Source organism: Dermochelys coriacea, chromosome 11 (assembly GCF_009764565.3).
Source record: "Dermochelys coriacea isolate rDerCor1 chromosome 11, rDerCor1.pri.v4, whole genome shotgun sequence".
In the NCBI taxonomy this organism is placed as follows: Eukaryota; Metazoa; Chordata; order Testudines; family Dermochelyidae; genus Dermochelys; species Dermochelys coriacea.
In genome coordinates, this window is record NC_050078.2 from 36,121,476 (window position 1) to 36,143,863 (window position 22,388).

Here is a 22,388-nt window from a genome sequence, read left to right on the forward strand (position 1 = left end):
TAAATGGAGCTACACTGATTTAAACCAGCTGAGGATCTGATGTTCTTTCATACATTTGTAATGAACCCTCTACATCAATATAACTTGACACATGCCACCTTAATTTGCAAATCTTCCAATACAAAGAAACATTTAATTTTACTCTGTTGCTTGCAGTGCTGTAGGTTGTGAGAGGGGTGGGGATAGTGCTGGTACTCTGACCAACACATGCAGAGAAACCACTGGATTTAGAAGTTTCCTACAAAAAAACCCAGAAATATATCTAGTTTGCTGCTTCCCCTCTCTATCTCAGTTACAAAGTTAATCAATTTTAAGGCTATTAATATGATCGACATTTATTGTTATCACCCTGATCTTTCGTAAGCAAAGACTTGTGCACAACTTTCCTTGCACAAAAGTCCCACTTTTTCAATAGGGCCACTCACGGAAGTAAAATTGTGCACTTGCATAAGTCTTTGCGGGATTGAAGCCTATAGTCTTTTTTTTTTTTTGGCGGCGGGGGGTAGCAGCATCCTTCTTAGTGATGAAGACCTTCCTCCTTCTGCTGTATTCTTTCTATCCATCTATCTACCCAGGCTCTTATAATAGCACCCATTGCCATAGTATCCAAGTGCCTTCTGCATCATCTTTGGCTCACTATTGTCTTAATTTCACTACACATTTTTTTTTAAAAAAGATTTTTTTAAGAAACACTAAATATGTGAAGTATTATTGAATCAACTGATCATTATAACTATAACCTTTAGTTTTCCTCTGTTTCACAATGGGCTAAATCCTTCCTTTTGTCCCCAGCCAAAGCACTCACTGAAATCAAAGGGAGTTTTGTTAGAGTAACAGTTGCAAGATTTGGCTGCTCTCTTTACTGCCACAGCACAGACATCTAGGGACAGAATTTGCAAATCTGGATTCTGATGCCCAGATTAGGTTCCTGAATCCATAGTTGTGGAAATAAATAAGTGGCCTGATTTTCAGTAATACTAAGCACCAACAAATCCTACTGATCTCACTGGGAGCTCCAGGTCTTTAGCTATCAGGCAGTTTTTATTGAGGTGCCTATATAAGGGTTTGAAAGCCCAGGTTTAGAGATTTTGCCCTGACTCAATATATTTCAACTACCTACAGAAATGGGAAATAACCATGGCCAACTTGATTGCAACACAGAGAAAAATTAACTTTGCTTAAGTTATAATGAATTTAGGACCAAACTCTGCCACTCTTTATCACATTCAGCACCATCTTATTTGACATGCAGTTCCGTTGACTTCAGAAGGAACTAATCATGGAATAAGTTACTGCTCAAGGTGAGGCAGTATGACAGAATCTAGCCCTTATTAAATAAGAAGCTGATATTATTACAGGACTAAAGCAAAAAACAATATCTTCCTAGCACACGAGGCATTGGAAACCCTGTATCAAGGACACAGAGACAGACAAAGGCTGACACTACTATTGAAATAAATTACACTGGACCAAATTCTGCATTGACTTATATTCCATGCAACTCCGTAAATTAGGGCAGAATTTGAATGATTATATATTCATTGTATATTTAATAGACTACTGGCCCCAACTTTGTAGGAACTATGAGCATAAGCGGTGAATAAAAAATTGTATTCCATTCTCTTGATATATATTTTATAGAATCACTTTAAGATAAATATTGCTGTGATAAGAGGGAAAAAAAGCATTAGCACTAGCATTTTTGTAAAAGTATTTTGTCCACAAAGTACTGTAGGAATTACAATTAAATATCACTAGCACAGTGTAACATAAAAATTAAATACCATTTATTTGATATAAAATTGGGATAGTATGTAAATTAAGTAAGTTTCAATTCATGTCTTCTTACTCACATCTGTTGGCAGTTTAAATAGTTTTAGTGTCATTAATTGTTATAAAAGTGCAAGATTTGCTGTATGCTTGCCACTAAGGACCAAAGGCACAAAAGTCTAATTGAACTAAGTAATTAGTAATTTGTCATTTCCTATTGTCAGCAATTACTTTCCATTAGAAATCCTCACTGAAAATTCTAATTTGAAGTGAGGTTTGCATTTTATTGCTGTCCATCCAAATTAGTTAAAAATTGACAGCTACATTTTCATTTAAAATTTTGATATTAAATATGCTTGAAGAGGCTGAAGCACATTCTGCCCCACATATGCCTGTGATTATGCATCCACACTCAAGAGTGAAAAGTGAAATCCAAAACACTTTTCTTTATTCTTTTTGCAAGGTATCTACAAGAATCACATGGTGGGTCAAATCCTACTCATCTTGCTCTTGTGCACAGTTTCACTGAACAGGACTACTCAGGTGAGTGAGATGAGCAGGTCTTTTACCCACCAAATTACATTATGAATCAGTGGCTTTCTTATTTTGCATTTTATGTGAGAAAATGGCAGTAGAGATTGCCAGTACAGAATGAGAAGGGGCCCTTGCATTTTCATACTTTCATACTTTGTCCTATAGGTTTTCCCATGTGGTTTTGCTGCAAGAGTGATTTTTCATTTGTTATTTTTCAGACTCCATTAAGGCAATCAGTACTGCCCATTTCCAAATGTTCTGAGTGCAGCATGAGACAACACTTAGGCAGGGTAAGAGTGCTTCAGAATGCTTGAAATACACAGGGCTGATTAGCTGGTGAGGAGGTAATGATTTACAATTAAGATGTGCCAAATGGATATGCATCATCCTTTAAGAGCTCACAACAAGGAACCACCATCCAAGTGCCAGCTTGCTATTTGGTCAGATGATTCTCTTGCTCAGCCTGGAGCTAATACTGAAATTGGGAGACAATGATTGTATGCCCAAAGTTATACATTTCAACTTTAACTTGTCTCAACTTTTGTTTCCCAGGAGAAAAAACTGGAAGCACTTATAAAGTATGACTGCTAGGTATGCTACTTAGAAAAGAGCTTGTAACAAAATGCATATTTGTTTGCTTTTTTAAAATCAAAGAGACTAGCAGCAACAAATACTATCAGGCTGGAAATTTGTCGTCCAACTTTTCAAAAACACCAGTATTTAGTAGTAAAGCTGACATCGTGACCAGGATGTTCATGCTAAATTCAAAATGGAAGAGATCAGTTACCAGAAGATTTATAATACAAATGCTTTCATTAACAAATTTCAGAGTAGTAGCCGTGTTAGTCTGTATTCGCAAAAAGAAAAGGAGTACTAGGTTTTTCCACCAAATGCATCCGATGAAGTGAGCTGTAGCTCACAAAAGCTTATGCTCTAATAAATTTGTTAGTCTCTAAGGTGCCACAAATACTCCTTTTCTTTTTGTTTCATTAACAAAGACAGCTATCAAAGGTACAAGATATGCGATGATCCTTTACTGTCACAAAACGCTGTGGGGAAAACAACTCTGATATGAGACGAGTTGCCCAAGTAGATATTGGGAGATTTATTAACCCACAGAATTAGTAATGTATTAGGGACAGAAAATGGAATTGCACAATTATGGGTCTAATAATTCAATAATATTAAAGTAAAATTGATCAAATCGATACATTAATTACAGTAATTGTATATTACCATTTTTCTTGTTCCTAATTTACACAAAACCAAAATTAACTTTTATAACTAGGAATGGTGATAAATGTCTCTTGATTTTAAATATTCTACATTCATATACATTGAAAGAACATATTTTCCACTGAAAGTCTCTCTAAAAAAACAAGCTGATATCACAGATCACTAATACTTAAGTCGACATTAATGCTAATTTACAGTGAACTAACATATTATAGCCACATGAATACCAAAACAGATCATCATGGTTATTTGACAAAGAAAAATGAAGAATCTTATTGACTTATCACTAATTAACAACAGATGTCTACAATTCTAAAATTCACCATACCAGGGTCTTTCAAAATGGCAATATCATATGCAACAGTTTTTTATCCTCAATTGTGTTTAATTATAATATTTAGTCAGTGCAAGAAGTGACTTCAGTCTCGAAAAAGAGGAGGGAAACTGAAAACGTAAGGGTGAAAGGGTCAACTGTACGTACACTGCAAGTCAACTGGACTAGAAGCAATTTTTCCACACTGTAATCAGTTTTACTTCTTACTATATTAATAGGAGACTGATTATAATTAGATGCTTGATATGTATTAAAAAATCTGAACTTCAAATGTGTAGATTGCTTCTGCACTATGTGTGTCCTAATTCTATGGGGTTTTCATAGTGAGGTCTGGACATCTCTTAAAATAATAAATATGCAAAATATATTTGAAAGCCCTTATTTTTCCATTTCTGCAATTGTGTTTAATTGCCAAATGAACAGAATGAAATTAAAAGTTCAATAAATACTGATCAATAGTCTTGTAAATACCAAGTCTATAAAATGATCTTCTTTTTAAATATAGTTATACTACAGGAACCGTGCAGACTATCTGCATTTGAATTTAATGAATTGTTTTAAAATCTCATTAGTTTTCTAATAAAAACCATGTTAGAAATCCAGGAACACAGATAGAAGAGATTATAAACTAGTCTTTATTCCTACACTGTTGCTGTCCTCTGGGTTAGCATTAGCTCACAATCAGCTGAATAAAGAAGTCCTTTTCAGTCTAACATGTAAATAAATTATCAGACTTCAGTTACTTTATCACTAGCTGTTTGTCATTCGGGAAAATAATGGTTAATCAATGACTAATCAATGAAGATGTGTAACGTATTAGTTTGCAGTCCTTCATCATCCTATTTTCTTCAATTGCCTGCGGGTTTGTGTTCAGTACTTACAGAATCGATTACAATTGAGAGTGATCATTCAGCTCATGTTGAGAGCTGTCAGCTGTGCTTTCTGCTATGAGTTTACCCTCCTGTTTAATATGAGATGCTAATATTTAGCTGCATCTGACAAACAAGGTACCACAGCGGAAAATTTTATGAGAAGTGCTTAAGTGACTAATTGTAACACTACATGTTACTTGATGAAACTAAACTTTTCCTGACTTCACAATAATCATAACCATTACTGGCTTGTTGTGGAAAATTAAAGGAAAATAGCTGTCTGCTTGAGTCTGATCATGCCTGCAGGGAAGATCTAAGAAAGGCAACCGACAATGATGCCTTTGTGCAAAACTGCAGGGGAAAAAAAAACAGATAATTCTTCAATTTTCATATAAACTGACATTCTTTACCATATGTGACATTCATGTGTGTGTTCAATTTCCTACCAGAGCCACTAGAAAACTTAGACCTGAAGACTTTTGACACAAGGCCGCATTTATGAGCAACAAAGGGTTGTGTTTTTTTTGTAACAAAAGTAATGTTTCACTGCTTGACACGTCTGTTTTCTTTGAAGCAGATATAAGCTTGTCACCAACGTAAAGCTAAGAGAAGACTGGCTGCTATCCCTCCTGCACTGACTCCCTCCCTCTACCCCCACACATTGCTATCAGTGTCTAGGGTTATTCACTTTAATTATTGTTTTTATAGTTCTTTTACCAAATCCTTGTTACTGATAGTCATAGGGTTTGACTGTGGAAACTAATAATCATTAATATATTTCATTAAATATTTAGAGCTCATCCGTATTGATTAAAAGGTGTGTGTAGGTTCTCATTTTAATGGTTTTAGTTCCAACAGTACCCTCTTGTGGCTGAAATGTTGCAAATAGTCTTGTCTGAACTGAATTACATTTGTATGCAGTACTAAGCATATTGCCACTGTCTTTATGGCCAATATAAAGAAAAAAAAAGAGGGAGAGCGAGCGAGAGAGTGCATCTATCATCAAAAGGGGACCTTAATGTCCTTTGTTAGCTTAAAGTGTTTTAATATCATTCTATGATCAAGTGTAATGTGGAAATTTTAAAATGATCTAAGAAGTAGTTTTAAATAGGCCCAATGGGGCATTCACTCTGCAAAAGTCTCATTTCTCAACTGCTTTGTGCAATTTATTGATTCATCTTAGAATTTTATGGATATTTTAGGATATAGCTCAATTGTTTTAAATTGCTGCTGTAGTGAGGGGGAAATACTGTACTAATTGTGAGAGCTTCCAGAAAACAGACAGACATTCTGGTACCAGAGAGCACAAGGCAAAGACTAAAAGATACACTATTATATGTGTTATTGAAAATGATTATATGCCTCTATTCTTACATTGTGCATTTGATCTGAAAATAGAAATGAACAGCACAATACATACTATAATTTAAAGCAATGGATAAGCTATTTTAAATATCAATCAAACATTATCATCTTGTTCATATGAAGAGTTTTATTTCCAGTAGCATGTCATATTTTTGCACCTTCTTTATTGGAAATAAAATTGATCTTTTGAAAAGGACCAGATGCTCAAAACATTTTCTTTTTGAGAGAGAGAGAGAGAGAGATGAGTCACCATTACTTTCCATTTTATAATGAAAATATAGAATACCTTTGGACCATATATGCTACAAGAAATTACACAGCAGCTTTAGGACTAGCATATACAGTATTACTGCACACAGAAAACATAAGGATGAACAAATAGTTACAGGATTAAAAACAGATTAATAAAAAAATAAGGTCTAGAAATTTATGAGCAGGAGTAGATTCTTCACATAATTGGAAGAAATTGGAACACAGAAACCCATCAAAACAGTTACCAATATAGTTCAACTGTGTTTCAGTTAAGTCCATGATTATAATAGCTTTAGAACTTTTCCAGTGTGTACCCTGAGTCCTGTTCAAATTTCTTCCCACTGGTTTTGGAGCTAACTTTTTTTTTTCTTAAATTCTCATAATAAGGAGAAATCCAGATAAGGAGAAATCTTTAGAAAAATGGCCCAATCCACCTCCAAAAAAGTTATGTAAGGGGGATAATTGTCCAACAGAAAGATAAGCAAATTACTGCTCTGAAAGGACAAAATAATGACATCCACACACTGACAACCGGAGGTTTACATTTTAGTACAAACTTCCATTGTTCTTAGCATATACAGTTTAACCCAAATATATCTAGAACAAGAAATATGTAAAATGCCACCATCCATTCTTAGCTATCATGTGAAGTTTGCTTTATTACAGAGTATCTGCACTTCATGATGCTAGCCAAATTGAAGATGAAAACAATTGCCCACCTAGATCAAGCTGATGATCACCGTTCCTGTGTCTTGTCTTTATAATTTCTATTTTTTTGGTCTGTGAAGCACCTATCATACTGGTGGTGCTATACAAATAAAAAACTAAAAAATATTAATAAGCAGTTGGTGGTTAAGGTCTTCTATTTAATATTTTAGAAGTCAAAGTATATTCTTGAAATATCAATTTCTAATACATCTCTATTTGGGTGAAGTTACTAACTCCTGCTACTTTACAATAACTTTTATTGCAAGATGTCTGACCAATCCTATATGAACATAAAAATGACTTAACTAATATTACCAAGATAATTGAGAAAAGAAAAGTCTTATGAACTATGATACATGTTTTCTGATACAGGTAATTTAAAAAAAAAAAACCATAATCATCAAAACAATGACAAATGAAAGACTCAGAAAAGGTTATGTCTTCACAAAGTAACATTTTTAAAATCTGGACACCAATCAAATTGATGTAAGTATCAGTGATGCAACACTTTCTGACACTAAAGTCTTTACCACTGTCTAAAATATATAGAATAGCCTATTGCGATTGCTTAATGTCAGCTTTTGTTCATAAGCTCTTTTATAAAACAGAATTGGGGAAAATGATTTAAAGCAGTTCAATTTGTCTATTTACCTTAATCTTTAACTATTCCCATATGTCTTAGCTACATGATGTATGACTCTTCATAAACCAATTTTTCAAAGATATACAAGACAGGGGAAAAAAAAGTAAGACTCCTAACCTTTTATGCACTGAACTTTCATAGACAGCTGGCAAAAACAAAACTCTTAGGTTTCAGGAAAAACTGAAAAGGTTATTTTGCTCTCTCTTGCTTTTAGCAAATATTTGAATCTGTTAAACAGTAGATGTCTGAAATATTTCCCTATGTCAAGCAATCTCAAAGGAAAAAGGCATTTGTTTAAAATTGGAATGTAACTGAAAAGTTGATGATCACCATTATAAAGACAATTAGACCCCTATCTAGAAAGTGGATTGTACAGTTGTGAAGTCTTGTTTGGAAAATGGATTGTAACGCAGTACAGCTGCTGCGAAAGTTGCACTAGGTGCTATCTCACTTTATAATGGTATGTAGAACATGAATGCATGGTCCTAACTATAGTCATTGTTTTTCTAACTATTTAATAATGGGACTTGCTTTAATATACAGGCAGCAACCCTAAGATGCAATACAGCCTGTTTTGCCATTTAAAAAAAATTATTGTACTGACACCTTTACTGAGTATGCAAAAATGAAGCAAATACTGTGCTGTGCAATGAAAAAATGACAATCACATTGGAACTCTGTAGTCTGTAAAAAGGTGAGTTTACAGTCAATGGAAAGTTTCCATTATGTTCAAGTGTAAATTTTGGTGCAGGGTTCCATTTTGTGCTTCTGTTTGCACTGCAGCTTGCAGAGCGGGATTACTCAGAACTATATTCCCCTCCCCAGAAACAAACAAAAAATTCTAAATTTAAAAGAAATTTTATATATGAGAAAGAGAGAGAATATAATTCTGTAGTTATGTTTCCTAGTTCAGGAAAGATATGGCAATAGCAGCCAGGTAAATTAGTGGAAATGTAATTTATACTTTTCAATTGATTTCAAAAAGTATATATATAAACATTTAGAATATGAAAACCAAATCTTGATGTCAAAAGACTGAACCAAATTCTGAACTTGACATCAAATGGAGTTTTACCTGAGCAAAAAGGGACATAAGAATGTGCACTTTAAAAAAAAAAAACCCAAACACATCATACTTTATGATGAGCTCACTTCCCTAAAACCTGTTTATAGTCCTAGACACATTTGTTACATAATTACTAAACATCCCACTTGACAGGGTGAACACCACATTTTAAAACTTTCAGAAAGAGAAACAACTTTAGTATGGAATATATTAAGCTGAGATTTCTAGAATTAAAATGGCCATCTTTAAAACTTCAAGTAAGTTTGAGAAACTGATCGTGGATCATGCATACAATGTAGGGTCAATGCCATATTGAATTTCTACACCATTTTCAAACTACCTTCTGGCAATGGAAGCATTTTGACCACTGACACTCCCTATGGGTATTTCTGACCATCCTGGTACAATCGCCATTCCCCATTATTGAATCTACAACAAACTGCTCTAGGTTATTCATTGATTGAATGTTTAAGTGTATTCTTTGGCAGCAAATGGAGAATGAATTCTGTAAACAATCACATAAAAAAAATCAGCAGAAATCCTTACTCAGAGATGTATTTCAGCTGCAGCACTGAATTATTTGTATTCTTGGATTATGCTGTGTCATTTTAAACAATGATGCACTGGAATTTTGCTCTTCCTTTCACAAGCAATACAAAAACAACATGTTGAGCTGCACATTTTATTTCAAGGAAAAAGCAAGCCATCACTAACGACTATAACTGCATAGGGACATAAGGTTTAAGTACATGTGCCATCTTTTATGCTAACATCTTTATCTAGATCAATTACAGCATGCACTATCACTGTTAAATAACCAATATAGATGCAGACTGCAGCTCTATAACATTCCTAATGGAGGTTAGACCAGACATTAAGAGCTACATTTTCATAAGCTCAAGTAATAATTGTGTGTATGTGTTTGTGTCTGTCAACGTCTCCAATCATACAGAATTTTGATTCTATAGACAAATGTTCTTTTCCATTGTAAGCAATGAAAAAAAACAAACTTGTGTGTGTGCGCGCACGCGCATGCGCGAGTGCCTGTGTCTGTCTGTGAAGGGCAGCTTTGATTGCATTCATACTGTTCGTCTGCCAGTATGCATTTACAACTACTCCCTCACCTGCAGCACTTCATGGGCTACAAGGAGAGAGCTATAAACCAAACACAACATTAAAACATTTCAGACTCCTTTTGCCATTTACATCTCTTATTTATAAAAAAGGATTTATTTGTAAGCAATATGGTACCAGCATGTGAAAAGTGTATTGACTTATACTTCAATGTATTGCTGTAGCTTAATAGAAAACTTGTTTGATTTAATTCTCTCTAAATGAAACAAACTTATTCTAATGAACTTTACAATACATCTAGAAAATATATTAACTATTATTTCATATAGCACCCACTGAAAAGTAAACAATGGAATTATTATTATTCAAAATTTATATTGAAGTGGCATGCAAGACCATCCACATTGGGTTCCAGTATGCTAAGCATCTCTGCCCCAGAGAGCTTACAATCTAAAACAGCTGAGCCCTGCAGAAAAATATGCTGCAAATATCTTTTGAACCTAATCCAGGGTTGTTCAGGGGATCAAGCCTTATGGCTCAGTTATGAAAGGAGACAGCTCCATAGAGCTACACAAGGAGAATCCACACACGCTCTTCCCTGAGTGCCTAAATGGGGTCTATGGTAGAGGGAGTAGTTGGTGAGTCTATGAATTACATAGATCCACAGGTTCAAAATCCAATGAAATCACAGTGGAGCAGGACACAGCTGATACTAGAATCCAGGGATGTAGTAGGAACTGCAGTGTGGATGCAGAATCTCTGCTGATTGCGGGAGGGGGTTTCCACCACTTTTGGCTTTGTGAAGGTAATAATTAAATACCAAATTACTGTTCCCAATTCTTCAATTAAGAACTTAACCAGACATTTACTACCAGGTGCCCAAATACATATTTTTAAGAGTCTATATACTTCTTACTGTCTCCAGGTACAGAACTAGCTGCCTAGGATGCACACAGCACTTAGAATGCACATAAAACCCTTCCTTGGAAATCCCATAGGTGCCTAACTTCAGCCCAATTCTATGTGCCTTTGGAAATTGGAGCCTAAAATATCATTTGTTTTGCAGGAGAGCCTAACAGGCCAATAGAGATCAAGGCTTCATTAGCGTGCTTCACTGCTTACTATGAAAAACAAACAAACAAAGATAAGTACAAAATACTTCACTTAGGAAAGAAAAAAATCAAATGCACAACTATAAAATGGGAAATAACTGGCTATGTGGTAGTATTGCTGAAAAAGATCTGGGGGTTATAGTTGATCACAAAGAGATTACAAGTCAACAATGTGATAAAAGCGAAAAAGGCTAACATTCTTGGGGGTGGGGGGTATTAACAGGAGGCAATTGTCCATTCTATTCAACACTAGTGAGGTCTCAGCTGGAGTACCATGTCCAGTACTGGGCACAACACCTTAGGAAAAGATGTGGACAAACTGGAGAGTCCAGAGGAGAGCAACGTCCAGAGGATAAAAGACTGAAAACATATTTGAAGACTAAGGGCTGTTACAAAAAGGATGGGATCAATTGTTCTCTATGTCCATTGAAGGTAGGACAAAAAGTGTCTACAGCAAGGGAGATTTAGGACAGGTATGAGGGGAGAAAAAAAACTTACTAACAGTAAAGGGAATTTAAGCTCTGAAATAGACTTCTAAAGGAGGTTGTGGAAACCCCATTTTAAGAATAGGTTGAATAGCTAGCACTCTTTCATGGATGGTCTACTTTGTCCTCAAGTAGCAGAGGGGGTTGGACTTAATCACTTCAAGCTTCCTTCCAGACATACATTTCTATGATTTTGTGCAACTTAATGTCAAAGAATTAAAAACATTTTCTCATGTTACTATGTATTAGCACTAAGTTAATTGTAAAGTTACTGTAAAATTGACAAAGGAAGTCTTAAAAAAAAAAGTTTGATCCAGGAATACATTTGACTCTTACACTATTCTCCTTTCCTTTGTCTACAAAACTTCATTAGTCTTGGATTTTCCCCCTTAAAGCACTAAAGAAACATGAAAAACAGGTTCAAAACTAAACTTTCCCCTGGGGTGGTTGCTTTTTAAGTGCCATATAATTGTCCTTTGTATTGTATTAATGTGGGAATACTGTGACATTCAAATGACTAACTAGGTAAAACTCCCCTGTAAGAAATTTCCATTCCTGAGGGAGATTTTGGGACTCCATTATATCACATTCACACTGTCCCACCTTAAGTTTTGTTAGTACTAATATTATAAACCCCTCGTTTTAGAAGTTTACAACCTGGTCATGAAAGTCTTTACTCCCAGATGAAATGTGCTGGAAAAGAGTCAGCTCTGCAGCAATATTCATTTTATACCATTTAAATTTTTTTTAAGTGTTTGGATAATTTTAAATGCCACTACATCAAGAAGACTATATTAAAAGAAGGTTGAACCTGCCAAGGAGAGAAAGTTGAAATCTGGCTGACAAAGAGTCCTAATCATTAAGGCTACTGCACTGGTAAGAATTTACAAATCAGAAAATGACAAAGCTAATTTTGTGTGTGCAACCTTAATCATCCCCTAATGTGTATGCATTGCAATACACTTAAATTATATGACCTCATTCTATTTCTCAAAGAACACAATATAATTAGGGCCCTACCAAATTCATGGTCAGAGGATTTTTAAAATTGTAAATTTAATTATTTCAGTTATTTAAATCTGAAATTTCATGGTGTTGTAATTGTAGGGGTCCTGACCCAAGGAGGAGTTGGGGGTGGGGTTGCAAGACTATTGTAGAGGGAGTTGCGGTACAGCTACCCTTATTTCTGCGCTGCTGCTGATGGCCGTGTTGCTGCTGCTGTTTGTGGGCACCTGGCCAACAGCCGCCGCTCTCCTGCCACCCAGCTCTAAATACTTTTGCACTGCAAGGGGGGCAATACCATGACCCCCCTAAAATAACCTTGTTACCCCCCTGCAATTCCCTTTTGGGACAGGACCCGCAATTTGAGAAATGCTGGTCCCCCTGTGAAATCAGGTCTTGTGTGCTTTACCCTATACTATACAAATTTCACAGGGGGAGACCAGATTTCACAGTCCATGAATTTGATAGGGCCATAAATATAATAAACATTTTTCCTGCAACTTTAGATACACATGTAACGTCTTGTACTGTCTATGTCAGACAAAAAAAAGTCCATTAAAGCCATTACTTACATATAACACGGAGGATTAAGTATAAGAACACTGAACATGCAGTATCTAAATTTGCAACTAATTTAGCTTCCCTGTTAGCTGCCTCAGTCCCTTCGTTGCACCTAAGGAAAGCTGCACCACTGGTGAAAAGAATTGTGACATGGCTCATCACTAAGGCCACAATCAGCTCCCCACAGGCAGACATACCTGCATAGAGCATCATTGCTTCTATTAGAAGCAACTCCTCTGTCTGCAGCAACCCCTCAGAACACCCAGAGGGTGGGCTACATAGAAAAGGAATACAGCCTGCAAATGTATGACCCCTTTTCCAGATAAGGTCATCAGGGCTCTAGGGGGATGATTTTTGTTTCACCCACCATGGCTTATTCAATCTCCATCCTCTCCCTCCTCCCTGTGCAACCTCTGGGTTACACAGCCATGCTTCTGGAGATCTGTGTGTCAAGACCTAGCCATGGACACAATTTGTCAAAAAGTTCTAGACTTCTGACATTTTTGCAAATAATCTGGCAAACCTCCACAAAAAGGGGGCGGGGGAAGGGGAGTATTATGGTCTGTTGAGACAATAATGCAAGCATTAGAAACAATTACAAATCTGTATAAACCTGCTAAACTTCACATGCATTCCTGCCAAATGGGAGAAGAATACTCATTTGAAAAATATATATGTACACTGCATCAAAAACAGCTTTAAAACTCATTCAGCCAAGAGAGTGGAGCGGTTCTGAAACAGATCCTATGATTAACGTGAATAGGAGTTGAGAGAAGAGAACCTCAAGAATGTTGCTAAAATCATTTTAAGGTTGGCATAGAAACAAACCCATCTTGAAAATGGAGAGGGTAAAGCAGGTACCCTAAGCCACAGAATGTCTTTGCTCTTCACGCTAAGGGGCAAATGTCATCCTCTCTAAAGTAAATGGGAGTTTGGTGCCTCTGACTTCAGTGAGAGCTGGATTTGGCCATAGGCAATAGGAACTGTACCCGTGGACTGAAGAGAGGCAGTGTAACTGACTAAGCACTTTCAGTGCAGAGGTAAGGAGAATAGCAATAATGACCTCTTGTAGAGATAGAGCCAATGATTATTTCTCATATTTAAAGGGCAATGATTATGGAGTTTAGGGTCTCTGAGAGGGGCAGTATTTTTAAGAAGGATGGTGGGAGTTTACTCCCTTTTCCCTTTCTCATCAAGAAAAGGCCCTGTGGTCTGAGAATCCTGGTTCCTAATTACATCCCTAGCTCCTAATTATATCAGTTCATTAAACCTTACATTGATGCTTATAGTCAGCAAGGCTCTGCTCCTTACCTAGAAAGGGAACCAATTAAATAAAGCTGTATTATTGCTCCTACTACTAATACAGTTTAGATAATTTTTTGGTACTGGATATGAAGACTGATGAAACCTACTCTGAAGGGAATGTAGGAATAGTCTGATTCTCTGACTGGCCAAATTGGCTCTGTTTCTAGGGTCTTTTCTCCCAACTACTGTGGGGGAAAAAAAAACACGTCACACCCCACCATTCTCTTTTATGCTATCACTAAAGGACCAAAATAAATATCCTATATGGGGAGGTGAGGAATATTTTCCCCTCCGAGAGAATTAGTCACCTACTAAGTAGGAAATATTTAAAGAGGAAGAAATTAAATATGTTGTCATGAGGGGAGTTAACTGTAATTTTGAAACAAAAATTCAGTGTTTCACCTACGATTGCTCTGTTCTGACAGAGCCCTAGAAAGCACTTAAAGAAAATAACCCAGAAAACCAAAAGAATAAAATTAAGGGAAACATTCAGGTTAAGATTAAACCAGAAAGGTGCAATAGAAATATCAAGCACACAGTTTGTTGGCTACAGCACCTAACATCCTAAAATCCTTTGCTACATTAAAGGTTTGATTGCTTTTAACTTTACAGACTGCAAGCAACTTGAAATTCTCTGCTAAAAATAGATGCAATATGTGCACATGCCTAAAAGGTGCAATTGCGACATTGTATAAAAGAGACGACAATTTTTAAAGGTGTGCTGCAGCACCTAAAGATCATAAAGGTGGCTCCTAAGGAGATTTTGTATTTGTACAGAACATAAATGATGGGAGTGTAAGATGGGGATGTGAGATTCAGAGAGGGTTGGGGGCAGCGGAGGGACATTCTTGGAAATGGCATTGTATTTTGGAAACCCATGGGACTTTTGACAGGATTAGTATTAAATTACCTGCAACATTAGCTCACTGGTGTTTACTTCCAAAGCTTGGATTCTTCCCTTGTCTCCAATCACATCACACCACCATGGGCGTTCTGGAGTCCCTTCATTCAGGAAGCTTTGTCAGCACGGCCAAGCCAGAGAAGAAAGGCATGGAGCCTTTCTGTATGAAAATAGACTGTGCCTCTATGACTCTGCCAGAGATCTGTAAGGCTTGGGGCTTGAACCTCCAGGCATTTGTTAATCCCATGAAGATGAAGGGGGGGGGGGAAACTACCATGAAAAGGAGAATTTGGGGCAAATAGTGGAAGTCCAAACTCCAGAATTCCCAGCTGACACCTGGCCAATGGTTTTGGGGAACTGTACACACTAAAGAGAAATAATTGAGCTGAAAATAGTCCCATGATCTGTTTGGTTTGTATACAAGGCAGAAAAGCGATACCAGGGAGCTAGAGAGGGGGGCAAGAATTACCCACATGAGGTTTTTAAACATAGCAAGCTCTCTCTAACTTTAGATTTCCTACTTTCTGTCACAACCTTAACTTTAAACACAGATCACTTTCCATTTCCTTTTTAAAGCAGTGCTGATTAGATACCCATGGATATTTCAGCATACATCTGATTATTGCAGGTATAGTTGTATATAATCACAAAATATGATAAGCATCAGAAATTAAGTTCATTGAAAGGCTGCTGTTTGGTGCAAAGAGTTGCTCCAATGCAAGTCCAGTCTGTCTTTTCATAAAGCAGTAGAAAAAAAAAACGAACAGAAATCAGAATCCAGATGCTGAAGCCACTACCCACATGAGGAGTCTTGTTAGGCTCAGTGGAATAGACTCTTGTAAGGATTGCATGACACTGTCCTTAGCTTGCAATCTCCAAGCATACTGCATTAATGCAACTAGGATCCGATTCTTTACCCTGGGTTTAGCCCCTCTGGATCAGTTTAATGGCAATAGAGAGACAAGAATCTCGTTAGTGGTGCCCGCTTAAGAGTTTCCCCTTAATTCCCTAGCAACAGGAATTTCTCCAATGGCATAAACCTAGAGGAGTCAGTTCTACCCCAACTATCTCCCCACCACAGCATGAAGGGTGCATTGGAGGGATGCGGAATATACTATACTCTGCAAATTCACAGATGGTGCATGGTTCTTTATGGCCCCCAAGCCCAATATTATAAGTTAGAGGAAATCCTAGCTGCTTTACCTCACATCAGGGCTGTGGTCAGGGCAGTTTGAGAATCAAGGTGCTGTACCCCACTCCTTACCTAATCCATGCCAAGTGGATCTCAGTGCAGAAGAGAAGCTGCTCCTTTGTGTTTCCTTCTCATTAAAATTGAACTACTTTTCTGCACCAAAAAGAGGGTGTTTGTTTGAATTGCATCTCCCCAGTGTAGGTTTTAATGTGTTCTGTTACATTCACCGTTCAGTCTTCAGCCAGTGAAATAAAGCTCTAAGAATTTAAGATTAATACAGGCGGAAATTACCTTGCATAGTCATGCCTCATTTTATTAGTATCCTGCAGTTGTGTTTCATTTAGGAAGTGGTGAAAGTATGATTTGAAAACCACGAAGGCAACTGCTAACACTGGTCTCTATTCAGTAATTAAAGCTGCATTTCCAAAGATTGTTACTGTGCAGTGCAGTAAGTGACATGACAAAACTGTATTGATGTGTGTGAGAAACTGAGAACACAAAATATCTCTTCCATTCTTGTATTTACATAGCAGGTTAGCTCAGAAGTTATATTTGTGTGGGTTTTTAAAACTGAAACATTCGATAATCACTTAGATCTGGATTTGAACCTAGATACAATATATGGAACCCAACTGTTTGTATATTTTGATCTTCAAAGAGTTCATGGCTTTATTGATTGGACCATACAGAACAAACTTTCAGAGTACATTTTTCTGTTGTGTAGCTTATTTTTATTTAAAACAGAGAGCATGATACAAGTTTCAGCTTAAGGTGAAGTTAGTTTTATTTATTAGGCTATGGTGTACATGAAATAGCAAAAAGGCAAACCAAATTAGACCATCTAGGTTTGATAAATATTTTAGGACTTCTCTAAGTTCTTTATATGAACCGTGCTCCCAGTGGAATTTGCCAATATACAGCATTGACTTTCCCAGCACTCTGCTCATGACAACTATATAGTTACACTCCCATGCAGCTGTGTCAACACCTTCCCATTAGTTCTACAGGTGGTTTGATCTATAAACGCGAAGCTGAACTGGGTGAAATAAAACTGCATCTCCACCCCACAGATATTACCAAACCCCCCAAAAAGGCCCTTTCAAAATGTGGCTACACCAGATCATGATTACTGGTGAACATGAAAATGTTGCTGCTAAGTAAGAGCAGACAAAGGCCAAACAGTCCTTTGTTGGTGCTGTGTGATCATTGTTAGCTAACGTTCATGCAACCTAGAAGACTGGGAGTAGGTTTGACTGAGTAGCAGCAGTTTCTAGAAAATCAGGAGCAAAGCTATGCTAACATTAAACTTTCCTCCCCTTTCAAATAGCTCTATGAATGGCCTCTCTATACTCATGCCTGTTAAAACCAATGGCAACACAATAATCTTCTGTCAGATCAAAGTTAGAGAGCAGTTACCGGTAGAATGACACACAGCAAAAGAGTGTACTTTGTAAATGTGATAAAAATGAAAACATGCAGCAAATAAATGTGAAAGAAGAAATTGCAGAGTTAGTTATCAAATTGGGATCAACCAGGCAAAGGGGAAAAACAAATCTGTTTATTTCTCCAGCCCTCAGGAGGAATTGAAGAAGGCAAAAGGTCTACATTAAAATGTTTAGTGGTGAAGCCTGACATAATGGCCCAGGCCCAGCCAAATCAGAAAGAAATCAAAGTTGGTGGATGACTATCTCTCGTACGAGAGCATTTGGGACTGCATGTGTGGCAGTAAAACTTTGCAAATGGTTAAAAATAAATCAGGACAGATTGAAAAAAAAATCAGAAATATTTTACAATTGAAAATTGGATTTTTGAATGCATGAAAGGTTTTATGAAAAGTGTTTGTTTTCTGTGGGAAAAAAGTGTCAATTTTGTTGAAAGACCAAACATCTGAAAACCAAATTTTTCAGTTCAGAAATGCTTCCACAATGCTTCACATGAATTGAAGTTCGGCTGCCTTGTGCCCCCTTTCCTTCGCTAAGGACAGGATTCCCAGGGGACTACATTTCCCATGACTCAGTAAGAGGGGACAGTGGTGCATCATCAGAAATGTAGTCTGACCAGAAAGCCCAGCTGACAGAGGAGAAAGGGACCATGAGGCACCTGAACGACAACTCTCTCCTGGTACTTTCAAATCAAAATCCCCCAGTTTTGGGGCCAAACACTTCTAGTTTTCAAACCAAAAATTTTGATTTTCAAATTTTCACCAAGAGTTGAAGTTTTCCCACACAGTTCACAAAAAATCCGATCACCTGAAATTAAAAATGAAAATAAATATTAGACAATGGCCAAAAACATAATACTGTGAGTCATGCCTGACATACCAGTGGCTAAGGCCAGAAGCTTACAACAGTAGTCCCGAAAGAATAGTATAAATTCACATACAAAACTATATAGGTATAATGTAAAAAATAAAAATAGTTACACAAGTCATTAATCAAATTCTACTGCTGTTTTGACTGTAAAACAATACAAACTATTTTTTCTCATCATTCTCTTCAGCCATTTTCTGAATGAATCAGTCAGAACGCTGACCCAGAATGCTAGCCATCATGATTGCATGAGATGCTCAGCTAAAATACAAGAGCCAAAATACCATGCGTCTGAGCCCAATCCAGTATGACATTAACAACTGATAAATGCATTTGCCACATTTTACAGTCATCCTCATAGCAAAAGGGAGTTCGGGAAAAGCTGTGTGAAACTTGCACGTTTCCTCCCTTCCCTTCCCCCCCCCCCATAAAATTCTTGCAATAAAGCCTACATTTTTTGAAATTTTTTGAATTTTGAAAAACTGGAGAAACACCATCAGAAACATGGTGGCTCCCCCCAAAAAAGCCACCCACCCACACACACCCCATACACAAACAAAACACCAAATCATTTATATTAAGCATTTTTCTCACCTTAAGTCATAACACATGGTGATAGGTTCTCAGCTAAATTGAAGGATTTATCTTCCTTAAAAAGCAGAAAGGCTGAACAACTTCGTGATTCACTGTGAAGCATTAAGGCTTGGTCATTCTCTGCAGAGGTGTGCTTTTTAAATTACTATCTTTATTTGGCCACAATTGTTTGAATGTATACCAAGATTTGAAACTTTTCCTTGACTTGGAAAGGTTAAAGGAAAAGGCCAAGGAGGGGAAAAGGAGAAACAATTGTACCAAAAATCTAGCAGGGCTAATGCAAAGCCCTCCTTAAAGCCTATTTCTGACAAATTGTTTCTTATTCTTCTCAGGTCAGGCCACTGCAAAAGAATGTGTAAGAAGGTAAACATGAAATGTAAAAATGGCTTGCTGGCCTAGTAAAGGACTTAAGACACTGAAATAGATGCCAAGAAGAATTTCCCTTTAAATTTACCTTTTGGGTTGACAAGAAACAGAGAGTGAATGTACCCCTCACCATTAGAGAGCACCTCTCCTGTTCAAAGGATGAGACACCCCATCAGGACAATGTAGGTATGGAAGCTGGAACCTCTCCCATCTAATTTGCGTAAACAAAGGACATCAATTTCTAGAAATCTTTAGTGACATGCAAATTAAATTATTAAAAAAAAAAAAGAGCGTCTCTCCTACAAACAGTCTTAGAAGGGTGGAAATGAGACAGAAGAAATATAGGGGAAGGGGGAGGGGGAAGGGGAAAAACCCACCCGTGGGAAACTGGACATGGTGATGTGGAAATAATTTGCAGTATCTGATGGGAGGGAAAAAGGCGGGTGGGGAGGCCATACTATAACAATCTCCTTAGTTACACGTTCCCTTTCATCATGAAAGATCTGAGAATCAAACTGAAGTTCAGACTTTAGATTGTAATCCATCTTTTTGTTATGGGTTTGTATATTGCCTAGCAGAATGGGTATTTGTCCCTGACTGGGGCTTCTAGGCACTACCATGATACAAACAACAACGATATAGTGATATTGAAGTGCAGCATCTTCCAGGGTGGAACACAAAAGTAGCATCTTTGTAGTGGACAGCTATACCACATAAGTGTTTTAATATAGAGAGCGAAGAATGTCTTTTCCAACTGAAACTGCAGAATTTTTGCTAAAAGAATGTAATTGCTAGAGAGAGTTGGAATTTGGCCAGGTCATTGGTATTAACATTCCCACTCTCTTGCAAAAAATGCCATGAAGTCTTTAATGACCACCACAAAGCCTTGAGGTATCAGAGGGGTGATTCTTCTAGTTAAATTTAATGTCAAGAAGCTAACATGAGATGATCTATGAGCCAGCCAGGGATACAAAAAGTAGACCTCAAATTGAATTTACAAGCTCCAGGTAGTGGTCATTCTGGCTTTGGGACACAAAAATTGGTAAATAAAACCAAATTAAGATATTTTACCTCTGGGCTACAGTAGTTGTACATGCCATTCATGGACAAACACATCCTTCATTCAAATTAATACATAGTTCCAGAAACCCAAGTAATTTTTCAATTCCAGATTCCTGGGGTTTGGGGGTGGGGGAGGGAACTGTGTGAAACACATGAGTAGTGCATGCATTATGAGAAGGGAAGAGGGAGAGAGGAGATCATATTGATGGTGATTTATTTTCATATTCAGAGACACTCCATGGGGGTGGAAGGAGGAGAAGCTGAGATTTTCCAGTTACTTTGCTCAACAACCACAAGAATGTTTAACTGAGCATGACACATCATTGCAGTGCCCAGTCACCCTATAAACAATAAAGAGATCCCAGCCTGCTGACCAAGGTGCACAGGTCTCTGAAGAAAAAGAAAAGTGGATTTTTTCCACACTTAAATATATATATATATATATCAATCAGATTTCAGCAGTGAAACCAAGATTGATCCCTGGACTGTACTTTGCTATTATATTGCATTTCCTGTTCTATGAGGAATATGTTCAATGGTAGGAGTTCTAGTACACCAGATCATGCATCACTCATTCCATAAGGACCTTCCCCAACAGCAAGAAGCTATACTTCATAGAGAGGCAGCTCATTGAGGGCTCTTGCATAACAGACATAGTCAGGTGTTCAGAAGCACTTTTAAGAACATCTATAACTAGGGTACACTTGCAGCTTTGTAGTATGATTAAGTTGTAATGTGATCTGCTTTATGCTCCACCGTGTCAGGGTAAAGAATCTTTGGGCCTATTACCCACTATTTATGTAAGAGAAGTGACAATGTCTTATGCTGCCCCATTTGCGTTTTCCTTAGAGCACTGCCAATAGTAGCACCATAGATTCATAGATACTAAGGTCAGAAGGGATCATTCTGATCATCTAGTCCGACCTCCTGCACAGTGCAGGCCACAGAATCTCACCCACCCACTCCTACGAAAAACCTCACCTATGTCTGAGCTATTGAAGTCCTCAAATCATGGTTTAAAGACTTCAAGGAGCAGAGAAGCCTCCCTCAAGTCACCCATGCCCCATGCTACAGAGGAAGGCGAAAAACCTCCAGGGCCTCTCCAATCTGCCCTGGAGGAAAATTCCTTCCCGAACCCCAAATATGGCGATCAGCTAAACCCTGAGCATATGGGCAAGATTCACCAGCCAGATACTACAGAAAATTCTTTCCTGGGTAACTCAGATCCCATCCATCTAATATCCCATCTCAGGGGATTGGTACTATTTACCCTGAATATTTAAAGATCAATTACTTACCAAAAATCACATTATCCCATCATACCATCTCCTCCATAAACTTATCGAGTAGAATTGTAAAACCAGATAGAGCTTTTGCCCCCACTGCTTCCCTTGGAAGGCTATTCCAAAACTTCACTCCTCTGATGGTTAGAAACCTTCGTCTAATTTCAAGTCTAAACTTCCTGGTGGCCAGTTTATACCCATTTGTTCTGTGTTCACATTGGTGCTGAGCTGAAATAATTCCTCTCCCTCTCCTGTATTTATCCCTCCGATATATTTATAGAGAGCAATCATATCTCCCCTCAACCTTCTTTTAGTTAGGCTAAACAAGCCAAGCTCCTTAAGTCTCCTTTCATAAGACAAGT